Raw genomic sequence first — 19,218 nt, 5'->3', positions numbered from 1 at the left:
AGTGGGCAATGCAGCTGATTGTTCATTTTCTGTGGACTGAGAGATGGCCAGCAGTACAGATATACTGAGATTCATAAGCAATAAATAATGGTTTGGATGGTCAGGAACCTAAAAAGAACAGGGCTAGAAGATGGTCACAGGAAGGCTTAGGGAAGAGATATGTCTAAGATCTCTCAGAATGCACACAGAATGTGAAGACACTTGTATTAGTTATCTATTGCTATATAACAAACCACCCCTCAAAACTTAAAGCAATAACCATTTCATTTTCTCATGATTCTGTGGATCAGCATTTGGGCCAGACTTAGCTGATTGGTTCTTCTGTTGGTTTTGCTTGGAGTTACAGAGTCACCCAACAATTTATCCGGGGCTGGCTGAAAGCCTGTGATGGCCTCACATGCCTGGCAGTTGGCACTGACTATTGACTGGGCTCTGTGCCTCCAGAAGAATAGTTTGGGCTTTTTCACAAGGCAGTAGAAGGGTACCAAGAGGGCAGATGCAGGGACTGCAAGGCGCTTTGAGGCCTAGACCTGGAAGCCTCACAGTGTTGCTTCCACGCCCTTCTATATGTCAAACAAGTCCCCAGGCCAGCCCAGATTCCAGGTGTGGGAAATAGACTCTACCTCTCTGTGTGAGAGTGGCAAAGTCAGAATGCAAAGGGCCATGCATGCAAGGATGAAAGGAATTATGGTGGGAATCTTTGCAAATCATCTACTACAATATTAATATCCTATGTGAAGCCTCACCAAAGGGCATCCACTTTAGAGTAGGGTCTCCCTAGTCAAGTGGACAGGATGAACAGGATGACAGATTTTGTTTAAGTCAATCATCCTCTTTCCTCAACCATCCCAGTGCTTACTCAATGGATGCATGGAAAAGTGGCAATGGTGGAAAGGATGGCTGTACATGGGCTGCACAATATGGACTTACTTCACCAAGGCTGCTCTGGTGATAGCCACTGCTGAGTACGTAACTGACCAAAAGCAGGAAGCCCAATATGGCACCATTCCCCAAGGAGAACTCCTTGCTCCCTGGTGTTACATTGACTGTATTAGACTCTTTCCACCATGGAAGAAGCAATGATTTGTCATCCCTGGAAAAGTGTTCTGAGTATGTTTTTTTCCTTCCTTTCCTGCAATGTTTATGTCCACACCACCATCCATATATTTAAGGAGTGTTTCATTCACAATCATTTTATTCTATTCAATATTGTTTCTGATCTAGGAATTAATTTTACAACCCCACAAAATTGGGCAGACTCATGCAGATGACATTTATTTATTTATTTATTAAAAAGATTATTTATTTTATTTATTTCTACCCCTGTTCCCCACTCTCTGTGTCCATTTGCTCTGTGTTCTTCTGTGTCTGCTTGTATTCTCATTAGGCAGCTCCAGAAACCGATCCTGGGACCTTCCAGAGTGAGAGAGAGGCAATTACTCTCTTGCGCCACCTCAACTCCCTGTTCTATTATGTCTTCTTATTTTCTGTCCTCTGTGTCTCTTGTTGCATCATCTTGCTGTGCTGACACTCCTACATGGGCTGGCACTCTGCATGGGCCAGCATGCCCTCACCAGGAGGCCCTGGGCATCAAACCCTGGACCTCCTATATGGTAGACAGAAGCCCAATTGGTTGAGTCACATCTGTTTCCTGGGATAGAATTTATTGGTCTTACTATGTATACCCCATTCCCAAAAGCAGCTGTCCTGAGAAATGATGGAATGACTAACTGAAATCTCCGTGTGTGTGTGTATGTGTGTATTATTGTAGGTGATTAACTTTATAATTAATTCTTTGGATTAAAGAATATTTAGTTTGACTGTGACTGAATTAGAGGAACAATTATTATTGCCCAGAGATATATACCATGGCTTTTGTTCAGAGATGGTTACTATGACAGTTGAGGATTTTTCTTTTTTTGGGGGAGATTGTCTTTGCTACCAGCAAAAGAGTTGCATCTTGTTTGGTGAAGATACAAAGTTGTTATGGCATGGACATTCAAATATTTGTAGAGTGGTGGGTGTGGAGTAACCGACAGGGTGGATCATGTCAGTTATTTAAGCTTTGACTCACAAAACCCACCATCTACACCTGTTCTGTAGTACTGGAGGTGGGACTCTGAAAACTGCATTTCTCCTTTGACAGGATGGCCTGTTGCCAATAGGGAATATTAGAAGGAGAATGAAAGTCAGAAGGGGAAAAGGAATTCTGTTTGCTTGCTGTTTCTAGCAACATCAGCCAGCAGATGGCCCTCCACACCGGCAACGGCAGTTGTTTCCAACTTTCAGTTTCTTGTGGACTCCCGGAATCAGGCTCATCATTCTCCCTTGGAGATACCAGTACCAGCTGGGCAGTGCCCCTCTTCTGAGTTCTGAGTCACAGCTTCAAGGAGCTTTTTTTTGAACTTCTAGGTTCTGGTAACCCTAGCCTCTTTCCTTTATCCCTTCAGCTCTAGGAACAGGAGCTGCTTCCTTTCCATGTACCTCATTGTTTCATCTTTGTATTTTCAGCCCTTCAACATCTGTCTAACCAATTCCCTTTTTATTAATACTTTTTTCTGTTTTAAATGCCTTGTGTAATTCCTGATTTCCCAAGTGGACCCTAATTAATATATCCATGTTTTGCCAGATTTCAGGTCTCAGCAGCCTATTGAAGAAGATGGGGTCATGTTGTAGGAAATATTGCACAATCCAACCATTCCTCACCACCTCCACTTCTACTCCAATCCAAATCACCTCTCATCTGGATTATTGCACTAGTCTCTTATAAAGTCGCCTGCTTCAACCCTGGTCTCCCTCCCACCTCAATGCAACCACCAGAATGATCCTGTTTGAATATAAGTCAAGTCATGTTACTCTTCTCAAAAAAGTCTTTAATGGGTTTCCATATCTCTCATCACTCAGAGTTAAAGCCAAAGTCATTACCATTGATCATTCACAATCTAGATTCCTGTGAACTTACCTATTATAACTTCTGTCTTCTCAGTCCACTCTAGCTACCCTGGTCTCCTCACTATACTTCCCACCTTGGGGTCTTGAACTTGCTGTTCCTCTGCCTGAAATGTTTTCCCCTAGATATCTCTCACTTTTCTTCAGGTCATTATTGGAGTGACTTCCCCTATTTAAAATTAAAGCCTTACTTTCCTGCCTCTTAAAAAATCAATGGTACTATTACCAATTAATATATTACATCATTATTAAGATTCAGTGGGATCCTCTGGTAAGAGTGCACCCTTTTGGGAGAGCAAGACTGCCAACCTTACAAACCCCAGAGTTGCAGGGAAGGGATACACAAAATCCTTCAGTGGATCATCAGAAATAATGGTGAGGCCACTCTCTCATTCCTGGATCCATGCATTCTTTCTACTGTACTGGTGTCACAGCACCATAAAGAGGTCCTTGATTTAGTAAATACTCTGTGTGTATCCTGAAGGATAGCAACCCATCCTTTCAGAGTGTTTGTTCCCAGGTGGCATTTCAGTTCTACTTTTAAAAGACCATTCCAGCACCCTGTGAGATCAGCTGCCTCTGGGTTTTGTGGTATGTGTTACAATTAGTGGATCCCATGATCATGGGCCCATTTCTACACTACTTCTATTTTAAAGTGAGCTCCCTGATTGGATGCTATGGCGTGTGAGGTTCCAAGCTCATGGATCAGGCATTCTGTAAGCCTCCAGATAGTAATGCTGATTGAGACTCTGTGGGCAGTAAAATAAAACCCATAACTGCAATAGGCATCTCTCCCTGGGTAGATGAAATGCTGGTCCTTTCAGGATGTAAGGAGGCAGTTGTCACTAAGTGACAGTAAGTGGCCAGTTGGTCTCATCATAGAATAGTGCTACAGTGGGAGCTCAGTGTTGGTCTCTGTGGTTGACAAGTTAGGCATTCAGAAGCAGCAGTAGCCAGATTGGCCTTGGTGAGAGTTCACACTGTCGCGCTCCTATGTAGCCTCCATCTCTGCCTCTATGACTACTCTTCATGTACCCATTGTTCCATCTCTGGGGTGGTTGATGACAACCTGTCAACTAGCCAGGTTATTTTGTCTTCTTCTTTGTTCAGTGCCTTTTCCATGGTGGATACTTTCTGGTAGGTATGGACATGTAATATAAAAATCTTTACACTTCCTGGCCATTCCCATATATCTGTCTACATGCATCTACCCTAGATTTCTTTGTCTCTGATTTTCCAGTCCTTTTTCTTCCAGGCAGCCAGGCCATTGGCCACTGCCCAGGAGTATATATATACTCACCTTGAGCTACTTCTCTTTCAACCATTTGTAGCTTTGCCCATGGGAAGATTTTTGCCCTTCAGTATAGTTTAGGAACACTCCTGAATGTGGCCGTAGTACAGTATTTTTCAACTTGTATCCATATATTGAGTCAATCCATCATAATCTGAATTTGGGCTTTTTCTTTTGTTTTCAACTGGTCCTTTATAAACTCCCCCTCTCTCCCTTATGCACTGGTGAAATCTGGGGGTTTGGGATACCTTATTCATGCCTTCTGGTCCTATACCAGCTTGGTCCTGGATGTACCATTTCCAACTTATGATGGGTTGCTGATGAGCCTGTCTGACTTTATGACCTGCAGGAGCCAGCAGAACTCAGTTCATAAATGGGCAGTTCTGGACACATGGTCATTTGATATCCTGTAGTCAAGTGTTCTGTCCAGGGCCCAGTAATACTGGAAGAGCTGTATCTCAAAGGTGTCTAATTCTCTGCTGTGGATGGCATGGTTTTGCTCCAGAATTCCAGAACCCTGCATTGTGATTCTCCCACTGTAATTTGCCATAAACTCCATATTGTATCTTTATTTAAAAGATTTATTTATCTCCTCCCTCCCCCCACTGTTGTCTGCTCTCTGTGTCCATTCGCTGTGTGTTCTACTGTGTCTGCTTCTATTCTTATCAGCGGTATAGGAATCTGTGTCTCTTTTTGTTGCATCATCTTGCTGCATCAGCTCTCTGCGTGTGCAGTGCCACTCATGGGCAGGCTGGATTTTCTTTCGCGCTGGGCGGCTCTCCTTACGGGTGCAATCCTTGCGCGTGGGGCTCCCCTATGTGGGGGACACCCCTGTGTGGCACAGCACTCCTTGGCGTGCATCAGCACTGCACATGGGCCTGCTCCACACAGATCAAGGAGGTCCTGGGTTTGAACTGCGGACCTCCCATGTGGTAAGTGGACGCTCTATCCATTGAGCCAAGTCCGCTTCCCCATATTGTATCTTTTCTCACTACTGACACCTCTAACACCTCTAACATTGGACCTGACAGATCATATGGCCCAAGCAGAAGGGCTGATTGCACCATAGTCTGGATCTTCTGCAGAGCTCTTTCCTGCTTAAGGCCCCATTAAAAGCTGGCAGCCTTCTGTGTCACCTGGTATATGGGATGGAGAAATATTTTTAAGTATGGAATATGTTGCCTTCAAAACACAAAAGAGGCTTATCAGACACTATGCTTCTTTCTTGGTTGTAGGAGTAAAGGTTCAGTAATTTGTCTTTTATTCTGGAAGAGATATCCCAGCACATCTTTGACCACTGGAAACCTAAAAACCTCACTGATGTAGCCAGTATTTGATTTCTCATGTGGTTTTACTTCTCATCCTTTGGAATACATGTGCCTTACCAAGTAAACTAGCCCCTTTTTCACCCTGTCCCAATCAGCATGATGTTTTTGATGTTAATAATCAGTTTGATGTTCTATGGGGTGCTCAAGAAGCCCAGATGTCTTTATCAGAAGAGTTAACATGGCCCTGAGTAAAAACTGTACATGAATATTGTCTACGTGAACTGTTTCTGATCTCTTTTATAATGGGAATAGAAAAGAACACATTCTCCATGTACCTGAGGCCTTATTAATCTGCTCTAGCAATAATACCACACTTGACACTGGAACTGTCACTGGTATTATTACTTGGTTAAATCTGCAATATTCTATAGCAAAGGTCAGAAAACTATAGCCTGAGACCAAATGTGGCCTGCCGTTTGATTTTGTATAGCCCATGACCTAAGAATGTTTTTTATCTTTAGTATAGCTGAAAAAAAATCTAAATAAAAAATAATATTTATGAGCCATAAAAATTACATGAAATTAAAATTTCATTGGCTAAAGTTTTTAAAAAAATACAGTCACACATTCATTTATGTATTGACTACAGCTGCCTTTGTACTACAGTGGCAGAGTTGAATAGTGTGACAGATTATTTGACCCAAAGCCAAAAATATTTACTATATGGCTTCTTGCAAAAAAAGTGGGGTCACCCCTGGCCTACAGTTATTCTTCAAGGTCTACCTGGTGTCTGTGGGAGGTGGACTGATGAAATAAATGGAGATATAATAGGAGTCCTCACTCCTGAATCCTTTTAGTGGCACTAATTTCCTCTATCCCTCCCCCCTCCCCCGAATACAATATTGTTTTTCATTTGCTTAGGGTGAGGGGCAGTTTCAGAGATTTCCCCTTGGCTTTCCCCACTATGATAGTTATTCAACAGAACAGGGACCCAATGTGGAATATATTCCAAGTGCCAAGTATATCAGTCCCAATTATATACTCTAGGAGTGGAGGAATGACCACCATGGTGAGCGCGTGGACCCAGTGGGTCTTCTATGTGCTGGACTTTAGCCAGGACTTCATTTATTTCCTGGTCCCCTTAAATTTCCATTCTGAGGGAAACCATGATGATACCTTGGGTCTCTGTATGTCAATGTCACCTCAGACCCTGTGTCCAGTGGTCTCTAAATGTCTGGCTATTTTTCCTCTTCTCCAGTGCTTAGTCATTTGAGTAAATGGCTATAGATTCCCTTGGGGAAGGACTGAAGGAATCATCATGGTATGTGCTTGCCATGGTGTTGTCCTTTCGCATAGGTCCTTCCTTCTAGGACCTGACCATCTCTTCAGTCAATGGGTTTTGGATGTGAAAATTGGCTCAGGTCTGGGAACTGAGCAAGGGATCATGACTTTTTAAAAACTGTGTTAAAAATACATATACCATAAAATTCACCATTGGCATTCAGAACTTTCACAATCTTGCATAACCATACTACTATCTACTTCCAGAACATTTTCATCACTCCAAAAGGAAACCCCATACCTGTTAAGCAGTCACTCCCCACTCCTTTCACCAATGTCCCCAGTCCCACTAATCTGCTTTCTGTCTCTATGGCATTACATGATCTTTCCTCAGGAGAACCGTGTGAGGAAGGAACTCTGAATATTACCTTCTTCCAAACAATAAAACTGAGGTATAGAGAAATAGGAACAGTTATCCAAAGCCAAGTTGCTAGGAAATGGAAAAGACAGGATTGTTTCCTAGAGCTGACAGAATTCAAAATTATTCCAGTCCTTCCCTGCCACACTTGCTTCTCCTGAAAGCCCCTTGGGGGCACCTCACTATTGCTAGCTGTACTCCCATGGTGGTGTTCTTTTTCTGCACCCTGTCCTCTGTCTCCTGATGCCTTCAAAGACATCAGTCCCCAGCATCTAGAGGAGCAATGTGTTCCAGAATCCTTGTGGCATCTGGGTGCTGATGGCCTCGGCATAGAAGCTGTCTCTTGGGCAGCGTGGACTGGCTCCTATGTTAGTTATCTATTGCTATAGAGCAATTTAATACACATTTAGGGGCTTAAAACAACACACATTTATTATCTCATAGCTTCTGTGGCCAGGAATCTGGGCACAGCCTGGCTAGATCCTCCGCTCAGGGTCTTACAAGGTTGGGACTACAGTCAAATCTGAGGCTTATCAGGGGAAGGATCAGCTTCGAAGCTTACATGGTTGTTGGCAGCATTCAGTTACTTAGAGGCTGCTGGACTGAGGGCCCCAGTTTCTTGCTGGCTGTTGGCCAGAGGCTGCCCTCAGCTTCTTGCCATATGGCATAGGGCAACTCACAACATGGCAAATTGCTTTTACAAACCCAGAAGAGAGAGTTTCCTAGCAGAATGGGTTACAATCTCATGTAACATAATCATGTACATCCCATCACCTTTGCCATTTTCTATTTTAGGAGTAAGTCAGGTCCAGAGTGATATTCAAGGGAAGGGAAGACAAAAAGCTATGGACACCAGGAGGTTGGGATCATGGGGACCACCCTAGAGTCTGCCCACCATCCCCTTCTTATTGACCAGCATTGCTAATGAGAACAAATCCTTAAACTGTCCCATAGCCTGGCTCTCCATAAGGTATGAGTTCATGTGGTTGCAGCTGGGTTGGGGAATTGCCCCTTGGTGATTTCTTCAACCCCCTTTTCCTCCTGTGGGTCATATGTTTCTTCCCTTTATGGAGAGTGACTCATACTCCTAAAATATGCATAAACACAATAAAAATAAAGGATGTCATTTAATAAGCATATATTGTAAGCACTGTGTTAAGCTTCTGGGCTTGCCCAAAGTCACACAGATAGAAATAATAGTAGCAAATATTTATTGAGCTCCTGTTAGGTGCCAAGCCGTCTTCTAAGTGCTTTGCATGTATCATCTCATTTAATCCTCCCAACAGCCTTTCTGACGAGAATGCTACTTTTAGCATACTCGTTTTACAATGAAGAAACTGAGGCACAGAGATGTTAATTAATTTGTGCACATGCACACAGATTGCTGATGGCAGAATAGGATGTGGACTCAGGAATCTAGTCTGTCTCTGGATGTTCTGTACTCAACCCCTACCCTGAGCATTTTTAGTTCAAAGGCTGTGTGCAGAATGGTTTCTTGTTCTCTTTAAGTAAAAAGCATCTTCTTTGCTGATGGTTGTTTTCTAATATAAAATGGTAGAAATCTTCCTCAGTGATCCTATTTACTTAGAAATAGTTTCTCACTTACTCTATTTCTTTTCTTTTCCCTTTTTTTTCACCCAAAGGCTTTGGGAAGCACAGTAGCAAAATTTTTCCATACTCTGATATTACTGCAGAATGATGTTCTGCTTGACTATATGTTCAAGAATGATTGGGAGTAAGGCACGGCATAGGGCCTCCTTTCTGTGAGAGGCAGAAGAGAGTTTTGCTGTGGTTCAGGACTTTCACAGACCTGGCTGTGACTCTCTGCAACTTATTATCTCTGATTATCTAACTTATTTAAACAAATGACTTAACCCCTCTGCTCACCTCATTGTGCTGGCACAGAATAAAGGATCTGCAAGCAAGGAGACAGGAGCCAGACTCATTTCCCGGCTTCACCCTTGTGTGGTCTTGAACAAGTGCCGTCACTCCGTAGGGTCCAATTGTACCCAGCTCTAAGTGGGTTGGACCTGAGGGTTTCTGAGGCCAGGAACGTCCGGCTCTGACGTTTTGAGCTCTGTGCCTACCTCCGCGTTGTAAAGGTGATGTCCCTCTCAACAAAACATTTTTTGTTGAAAATGGTAAGTCCTAGGTAGGGACTTAAAGGGGATATCTCTCGAGTACTGGAAGGACGAATGCGGAATAGGTGTATTGCTCTTTCCAGGAAGGGATGGGCGTGGCGGGGCGCTGAGTGGGGTGTGCGGGCAGCAAAGCATCCTTGCAGGCTGGGAGTGCGTCTACTGACGAGGGCGAAGGCCCAGGTCAGGAGGACCCGCGGCTGCAGCAGCTGCGCACTGGCGCAATCAGCGGGCTAATTTGCGTGTCCCCGCCTCTACGATGAGCTGGTTGGGTAGCTTGGTCTGACACCGCGTGCCGATTGGTTCTGCGGCCCGCTCCTCAGGCCCGGGAGCGGACCGTTCCTACTGCGGCGGGGCACCGGCTGGGCTCCCGCGTCAGCCCGCGCTCCAGCTGCGCCCGGCCCGGCCCCGGCTCGGCTCGGCCCGGCCCCACCTTCCGAGAGAAGGCGCCGCTGCCGCCTGGGCCGCTCCCAGGGTCATGAGGAGGCGGCGGCAGCCACTGCGGCCCGCGTCAAGGTGACCGGCCGGGACTGCGGCGGGGCGGCGGCGGCGAGAGCGGGCGGCGAGAGCGGCGCCCGTGGGGCGGGGCCCTGAGGGCCGGGCCGGAGGGAGCTGCAGGTGCGGGGGGCGGGGCCCGGAGGGGCAGCCGGGCCGGGGAGGGGCCTGGGAGCGGGAGGCGGGGCCGGTGGCGCGGGGCTGTGTCCGGCGGGGGTTACGGGCACGGGGACCGGCTGGGCTCGGGGCCTCAGGTGCACAGGTCTCGGTCGGAGGGTCAGCGGGTGCAGAGGTGGCGGTGGGGAAAGGCCGTGGGTTCGGAGGGCGGGGTTGGGGAGGCGGTTAGGCGGGGCGAGGGGCTGCAGGTGCTGGAGGAGGGGCCAGAGGGATAACAGGTTTGCCAGTGGGTGGGGGCTGCGAGGTAAGGCCAAAGTGGCTGGAGAGCTAGGGCCCGAGGAAACCACAGGTGCAGGGGGCGGGTCTCGGGGGCCCTGCAGGGGCGGGGCCCAGAGTGGTTGCAGGTTCGGAAGCGGGGGTACAGTGAGGAGCGGGCGAAGGGTGAGTGGTCGCTGGCGAAGGGAGAACGCCCTCCGCTGCTCAGGGGGGCTTGGGTGGGGGCGGGAGCTTTGAGCTCTGTGAGGATTCTGGAGACTTCTAGGGTTGCCACTGGGCCAAAAGGGCCGTCCAGGCCTGCTGGTGCCTCTCTTGAGTCGGAGTTGGATCTCAGCTATCCTGGTTTACTAGGCGGCCTGCCTCCCCATTGCCGCGCTGGGCTCTAAGTGGGGCACGCTGTTTCTCGCATCTCAGGGGCTTGCACGGGGCATGACTGGATGGGGTTTGGGGTGGGTGGGTGAGAGGATCCGCTTTTATTCGGTTATTGGCTGTTGAGAATGTGTGTGCTTGAAGAATAGCTACCAGGAACCTTGGAGGGATACTGGCTTTTTGGTTCCTGGTACCAGCTGCTGCTGCAAATCTTAACAGAGCAAGTCTCAAAAATATTGAAATGGCAGCCTGGTGAGGGAGAGAAGAGCAGGAATCAGGATTCAGAGGCTTTTGGTTCTGTGTTTCCTGGAGAATGGGGGGTGTCTTTCACCTCTCTGAGCTTTGTGTCCTTTCCGAAATGAGCATACTGGTGCCTGCCCTGTGTGCCCCCAGAGGCCTTGTGATGATAGGATGAAACAATGCTTAATGAGCACATTGTTGAATAAAGTTGTGTAGTCTCATTCTTCTTGTGCTATCGAGCAGGTAGGGTTCGGGGATTGGGAAGTCTTAAGAGGATTACTAGTCAAGGCATGAGAATGGACTTCTTTCCTGTTACTTGTGATGAGGTTTGTATTTGGGCCCCCAAGAAGACCCAGTCCTATCTCAGGTGGTGACTGCTCCTTCTTGTGAGGCTTCTGATGGAGCTGCTATTCACACAAAGAGCTATGGCAAATGGCGAGCAAAGGAACATTTGTTTGCTGACCTTTAGACCCCAACCCCAGTGAGGGCTCTGCGCTGGAGCTTGAGGTTTAGGCCTGAGTCTTGTGGAATTTCTCTTTTCATCCAAGTAAGAACCCCTATTTTATCATATTCCAGAAGGATGTCACCGAAGAGAAGGAATGCCAGAGCTTCATTAGGGTTCTCACAGGGATGGGGAGAAGAAAGTGAGATGACAGGGTGTTCTGTTCAGAAGAGTGTCCCATGCCCATGTGCCTCTGCTCACTAGCAGTTTAACCAATCCAAATGATATTTCCTCCTATCTCCATTCCATGGGCAGAAGAGAAGGTGAGAGAAGGAGGCTTCTTCTCTACTGCCCTGCATTTTTATCCTTTGGAAGCTCTGGGACTTAGGGGAACATCCAACGTGGTGCTGGATTCCCTTACTACCTATTGTTGTCGTGGTGGTGACCCACAATTGGAGACAGCATCTCAGAAATAGGTCCTTATGGAGCCTGTGCTTTGTGGCAGGTTCCCTGAGGGTCAGGAAGCAGCAGTTCTTCCATTCTGGCCTAGCAAACTGTATAAATGGTTTTCATAGACTTCTGCCCTCTGGATAACTATTTTGCTTTCTAGGTTAAACAGGAAAGCCAAAATTTGGTGGTAAACAAGAGCTAGAACGTGTGCTGGATAATGAGGGGATTGACTTTTTGATTTGTTATTATTGGAGTGGCAACATTCAGGGTTGAGAAATAAACTGCATTAATGGGGAATATTTCATCCTAGGTTCTCTGTGATCTGGCCTGGGTCTACTTTTTAAAATTGATTTTCCTTTACAGTGTACTGTGGAGGGTAAGAGCTCTGACTGGGAAGTCAGACAGCATGTGTATGAGGCCTTACCTCCTGGCTGTGTGAACCAGCACTGGTTTCTTAGTTCTTCAGAGCTTTCGTTTCTTTATTTGTAAAACAGAGATAATCATGCTCACCTTGTGAGATTGTTATGAAGAATAAATAAGACTAGATATGATAGGTACTCAGTGCTAGGATCCCTTTCTGCCTCTTCCTCCTGCCCATCTTTCAACATGAGCTGCTCAGAATAGCACGTAGCATGTAAGGAGACTAGGACTGGGAATTCTGAGGCCTTTACTTCTTGTGTAACCTGGAACCCTTTCCCTCTCCAGACTTAAGATTTCTTAGCTGAGCGAGGAAGGGGTTAGACCATAATGATGTCAAGAGTCATCCTAGCTCTGGAGTTCTGATTAGCATGCTGCCATATTTTCCTGAAAAGCCGGGAGGGAGCAAACTAATGACCTGTTGCTTAGCTTTTCTTTTAAAAAAATCTCTCTAGCACTTTGCTCAGCACATAGTAGTACTCATTAAATACTTGTCGAAGGAACAGATGAAGGTCGTTAGGAAGAAAGGGTGGCAAATTATCCCTGCTGCTTGTATGTATGTTATATCTGTACCTTCAAAATGCATTCTATTTATTACACGAAAAATACTTTAACTTCATTAGTGAACTTAGTGAACCTCAGTGTGAAAGACAAAAGTTTTTTCACAGTTCTGCCTCACCACAAATTAAGTACCTTCGGCTTTTGTTCATGAACATATATAATTTTTCTTGAATGTAATCACATGAATGTGAACATCTGGGAAAGGCCTGGTGATAAATTGTTTTCTTTAAGGGATGTTTTTATTTTATTTTAAGAAGTAAAAAAAAAAAAAATCGCATTGAAAAAAATGGCAAATAATCCAAAGGGAAATAAATTGAGAAGAGTCTTTTTCACCTCAAACTGCCAGTTTCCAGTCCCTCTCCCTAGAGGCAATTGCTGTTACCAGTTTCTTGTTTATTATATATTCTTTATTTTACATAAAACAATAGCATTCTATATATCTGCTTTTCTCTGTTTATGCACTTAATAATATATATTGGAAGTAGTTCCATATTGGTACGTACTATTTCTCCTTAATAAATATTTTTGATTGTTACTGTAAACACAGTTTTGTATTGTGTCACCATCCCCCATGATATTTACTTCGTAACAGTTAATCATTATTTAGAAGAATAACAAGAGATATCCCTTGTTATTCTCTGGGAAAGAAATGTCTTTGGTCCCAGTGATCTTTAGATAATCTGGATGTGAAGCAGTTAGTTGTGATTTTCCTGTATACTACCATATTCTTAACACTCTGTAAAACAGTATATACTATTAACCACAATCTTCATCCACCACTGAAATCACTGTTATACATACCCTAGATTGTTCTCTATCTTCCTTTCAATCGACATTTACGTCCACAGACTACCCCTTTCATCCACAGTCTGATTTATAAATCAGTAGTGTTAACTATACTCTCTTCATTTTCACATTTTTATAATAAACCTTATTAAAAATTCTACATACATTGAGCATCAGCTCCCATTCTCAACCCACATTCTATTTCCTAGTAACCTATACTTTAGTGTTTACCTCCATGAGGTTACTCATCGTATTTAGTTAATATTAAAGAGACCATGCAATATTTGTTCTTTTGTGTCTGGCTTATTTCACTCAGTATATCCTCAGGGTTCATCCATGTTGTCATATGCATCCTGATTCATTTCTTCGTACAGTTGAATAGTATTCCATTGTCTATATATACCACATTTTGTTTAGCTATTTATCAGTTGATGAACACTTGAGCTGTTATCATGTTTTAGCAATTGTGAATAATGCTGCTATGAACATTGATGTGCACATGTCAGCTTGCGCCCTTGCTTTCAGTTCTTCTGAATATATTCCTAGTAATGGGATTGCTGGTTCATATCACAGTTCTATATTCAGCTTCTTGAGGTACTGCCAAACTGTCTTCCACAGAGGCTGCCCTATTCTACTTCACCATCAACAGAGGAGTGTTCCTGTTTCTCCACATCCTCTCCAGTACTTGTAGTTTTCGGTTTTTTTTTTTTTTTTTTGATGATGGCCATTCTATAAGATGTGAAATGGTATCTCATTGTAGTTTTTTTTTTTTAAGATTTATTTTTATTTATTTCTCTCCCCTCCCTCACCACTGTCTGCTTTCTGTGTCCATTCGCTGTGTGTTCTTCTGTATCTGCTTGTGTTCTTGTCAGGCGGCACCAGGAATCTGTGTCTCTTTTTGTTGCATCATCTTGCTGCGTCAGTTCTCTGTGTGTGCGGCGCCACTCCTGGGCAGGCTGTGTTTTTTTCGCACTGGGCAGCTCTCCTTATGGGGTGCACTCCTTGCGCGTGGGGGTCACACCTACATGGGGAACACCCCTGCGTGGCACAGCACTCCTTGCACACATCAGCACTGCACGTGGGCCAGCACATCACACGGGTCAGGAGGCCCTGGGTTTGAACCTTGGACCTCCCATGTGGTAGGTGGATGCCCTGTCCATTGGGCCAAATCTGCCTCCCTTTTGCCCATTTTTAAATCAAAGAAGACTTAAATAAATGGGAGAATATTCCCTGTTCATGGATAGGAAGACTAAAAATCATTAAGGTGTCTATCATACCCAAACTAATCTACAGATTTAATGCAATCCCAATAAAAATCAACACAGCATTTTTTAATGAACTGGAAAAGCTATGAATTTTATTTGGAAGGGTAAGAGGCCCCAAATAGCCAAAGACATATTGAAAAAGGAAAATGAAATCAGAGGAATCACACTACCTGACTTTATTTAAAACATACTACAAAGTATGTTGTCAAAACGGCATGGTATTGGCACAAGGATCGACATACTGACCAATGGAACCAAATTGAGAGTTCTGATATAGGTCCTCACATATACCGTCATCTGATATTCAACAAAGCCACCAAGCCCACTCACCTGGGAGAGAATGGCCTCTTCAACAAATGATGCTTGGAGAACTGGATATACATAGGCAAAAGAATGAGAGAGGATTACCATCTCACACCTTATACAAAATCAATTCAAGATGGATCAAAGATCTAAATATAACAGCCAAGATCATAAAGACCTTGGAAGACAATGTAGGGAAGCATCTATAAGACCTTATAAAAGGTGGCTTCGTGAACTTCACACCCAAAGCACAAGCAGCAAAAGAAAAAATAGATAAATGGGATCTCCTCAAAATTAAAGCCTTTTGCACCTCAAAGGAGTTTATCAGGAAAGTGAAAAGAGAGCCTACCCAATGGGAGAAAATATTTGGTAGCCATATATCTGATAGAAGCCTAATATCCAGCATATATAAAAAAATCCTATATCTCGAAAATAAAAAGACAACCCCTATAGTTTCTAAATATTTTCTGCCATTGAGTAGGCTGCCTTTTTACTGTCTTGACAAAGTCTTTTGAAGAACAGAAGTGTTTAATTTTGAGGAGATCCCATTTATTTATTTTTTCTTTCATTACTCGTGCTTTTGGTGTAAGGTTTAAGAAACTACCACCTACCATAAGATCTTGAAGATGTTTCCCTACATTTTCTTCTAGAAGTTTTATGTTGTAGCTTTTATGTTTATTTCCTTGATCTATTTTGAGTTAATTTTTGTAGAAGGTATGAGATAAGGGTCCTCTTTCTTTCTTTTGGCTATAGGTCCAATTCTTCCAGCACCATTTGTTGATTACACTGTTCTGACCAAGCTAGCATGGGCTTGACTGCCTTGTCAAAAATCATTTGACTGTACATGTGAGGGTCTATTTCTGAGTTCTTGATTTGGTTCGATTGGCCAATATGTCTGTCTTTATGTCAGTACCATGCTGTTTTTATCACTGTAGCTAAGTAATATGTTTTAAAGTCAGGAAGTGAGAGTCTTTCAACTTTGTTCTTCTATTTAAAGACATTTTTGGCTATTTGAGGCCCCTTACCACTTCCAAATAAATTTGATAATTGACTTTTCCATTTCTGCAAAAAGGCTTTTGGGATTTTTTATTGAAATTGCGTTGAATCTATAAATTGGTTTGGATAGAATTGACATCTTAATGATATTTAGTCTTCCAATGCATGAACATGGAATGTCCTTCCGTTTATTTAGGTCTTCTTTGGTTTCTTTTAGCAATGTTTTGTAGTTTTCTGAATACAGGTCCTTAATATTTTGTATTTATAGTTTTCTTAATACAATACTGTAGTTTTGTAGTTTTCTGAATACAAGTCCTTTATGTCCTTGGTTAAGTTTATTCCTAAATATATGATTCTTTTAGTCACATTATAAATGAAATTTTTTTTTACTTCCTCCTCAGATTGCTCTTTAGTAGTATATAGAATGGTACTGATTTTTCATATTAACCTTGTATCTTGTCTGTTCTAGTAGCTTCCTCAGTGAATTTTTTTTTGGATTTTCTAGATATAGGATTATATCATCAGTGAGTAGCAATAGTTTTCCTTCTTCCTTTCCTATTTTGGTGCATTTTATTTCTTTATCTTGCTTGAGTCTTCTAGCTAGAACTTCTAGCACAGTATTGAGTAACAGAGGTAATAGTGGGCATCCTTGTCTTGTTCCCAATCTCAGCAGGAAAGCTTTCAGTCTTTCACCATTGAGTACAATGCTAGCTGTGGGTTTTTCATATATACGTCTTACCATGTTGAGAAAGCTTCCTTCTATTCCTATCTTTTGGAGTGTTTTTATCAAGAAAGGTTGTTGTTTTTGTCAAATGCCTTTTCTGGATTAATTAAGAGGATCATGTGATTTTTCTTCTTCAGTTTATTAATGTTAATTAAACTAATTGATTTTCTTATGTTGAACCTCCCTTGCATATCTGGGATAAAATCCAGTTGATGGTGGTGTATAATTCTTTTAATGTGCTTTTGGATTTGGTTTGCAGGTATTTTGTTGAGGAATTTTGCATCTATATTTATTAGAGAATTTGGTTTGTAATTTTCTTTCTTTAGAGTATCTTTACCTGGTTTTGTTATTAATGTTGGCTGCATAGAATGAGTTCAGTAGCGTTCATTCCTGATCAGTTTTTTGGAAGAGCTTGAGCAAAATTGGTATTAGATCATCTTTGATTGGTAGAATTCACTAGCAAAGCCATCATCTGATCCTGGGCTTTTCATCTTTGGGAGGTTTTTGATGACTGTTTTGATCTCTTTCCTTGTGATTGGTTTGTTGAGATCTTCTGTTTCTTCTAGGGTCAATGTAGGATCAGTGTAGATTGTTCATGTGTTTCTAGGAATTAGTCCATTTTGTGTACATTGTCTAATTTGTTGACATACAGTTGTTCTTAATGTCCTCTTATGAGCTCTTATTTCTGTGGGGTTTGTTCTTTCATTCTTCCTTTCCTTTCTCCAGGGATTGAACCTGGGACCTCATACATGTGAAGCACGTGCTCAACCACTGAGCTACACCTCCTCCACATTTTTCTTTGTTTTAAATGTAAGCATTGAGGGCTATAATTTTCCTTCTCAGCACTGCTTTTGTTGTATCCTATAAGCTTTGATATGTTGTGTTCTCATTTTCATTTGTCTGCAGATATTTATTAATTTCTCTTGCAATTTCCTCTTTGACCCATTAATTATTTAAGAGTGTATTGTTTAATCTGCATCTATTTGTGAATTTTCGCATTTTCTATCCATTATTGATTTCCAGCTTCATTCCATTATGATCAGATAAAATATTTTGTATAATTTCAGTCTTTTTACATTTTTGAGAACTGTCTTGGAACCCAATATGTAGTCTATCTGAGAGAAAGATCCATGAGCACTTGAAAAGAATGTATATCCTGTTGGCTTGGGGTATAATGCTCTAAAATGTTGGTTAGGTCTAGTTCATTTATCATATTATTCAAGCCCTCTGTTTCTTTATCCTCTCTCCAGATGTTCTAACCAGTGCTGAGAGTGGTGTATTGAAATCTCCAGCTGTTATTGTAGAGACATCTATTTTTCCTTTCAGTTTTGCCAGTGTGTGCCTCATGTATCTTGGGGCACCCAGGTTAGGTGCATAAATATTTATTATAGTTGTTTCTTCTTGCATTGCCCCTTTTATTATATAATGACCTTTTAAATCTCTTTAACAGTTTTGCATTTCAAATATATTTTGTCTTATATCAGTATTCCTACTCCAGATCTTTTTAAAATTACTATTTGCATGAATTTTTCCCCCAACCTTCCACTTTCAACCTGGTTGAGTCCTTACTTCTGAGGTGAGTCTCTTGTAGACAGCATATAAATGGTTCATATTTTTATATCCATTCTGTCTGTGGGGATTTCAGTCCATTAAGTTTCATTGTTATTACTGTAAAGGCATTACTTCGTCCATGTTATCCTTTGGCTTTCTGTTGCCAGGGCTGGGGATTGAACCCAGGACCTCATGAGTGGGAAGGTAGTACTTAACCAGTGAGCCAATAGGCTCCCCTGAGTTGTTTTTTTTTTTTTTTGCTTGTTTTTTTTTGTTTTTGTTTTTTGTTTTTTTGGGAGGCATCAGAAACCAAACCCACGACCTCCGAACTGCTCGAGCTCCCAGTAATAATCTTCATTTCTACACTCTTCTCCATTCTCTCACCCTTGTTTTTTCCTTTCAGGCTGTAGCATTCCTTTTAGTATCTCTTGTAAATCTGGTCTTTTGGTAACATGTTTTCTCAGTTTTTGTTTGTCTGTGAAGACTTTAAACTCACTTTGAATGGCAGTTTTGCTGGGTAAAGAATACTTGGCTGCCAGTTGTTCTCTTTCAGTACCTTAAATATATCTTATCATTTTCTTCTCACCTCTATGATTCTCTGTTAAGAGATTGGCACATAATCTTATTGAGGTGCCCTTGCATGTGATGCATTTTTTTTCTCTTGTTGCTTTCAGAATTCTCTCTTTATCTCTGGTATTTGTCATTCTGAATAGTAGGTGGCTCAGAGTAGGTCTATTCAGATTTATTCTGCTTGAAGTGAATCGTATTTCTTGGATATTGATATTTGTGCCTATCATAAGGGTTGGGAAGTTTTCTGCCATTATTTCTGCCCCTTTTCTGTTTTCTTCCCCTTCTGGGATACTGCTAGTGCATGTTTTTAT

General features: G+C 42.7%; 1 protein-coding gene across 14 annotated transcripts in view; it reads left to right on the top strand.

Annotated features, from left to right (window-relative positions):
- Window positions 1-9,606: 9,606 nt before the first annotated feature.
- RALGPS1 (Ral GEF with PH domain and SH3 binding motif 1) overlaps window positions 9,607-19,218 on the top strand; it is a 469,715-nt gene continuing 460,103 nt past the window's right edge. For 5 of the 14 annotated variants that reach the window (XM_058302905.2, XM_058302906.2, XM_058302903.2 and 2 more), the window contains exon 1: window positions 9,650-9,861. The gene's annotated coding sequence lies outside the window, so the exon portion shown is untranslated. Of the gene's footprint in view, window positions 9,862-10,016; window positions 10,095-10,348; window positions 10,399-19,218 lie in introns of those variants that run through there. The other 9 variants (XM_058302904.2, XM_071216989.1, XM_058302902.2 and 6 more) reach the window with 5 other exon arrangements.

This window comes from Dasypus novemcinctus, chromosome 8, assembly GCF_030445035.2.
Source record: "Dasypus novemcinctus isolate mDasNov1 chromosome 8, mDasNov1.1.hap2, whole genome shotgun sequence".
Lineage (NCBI taxonomy): Eukaryota > Metazoa > Chordata > Mammalia > Cingulata > Dasypodidae > Dasypus > Dasypus novemcinctus.
The sequence above is the reverse complement of the archived record's forward strand: the minus strand, read 5'-3'. Positions and strand labels throughout refer to the sequence as shown.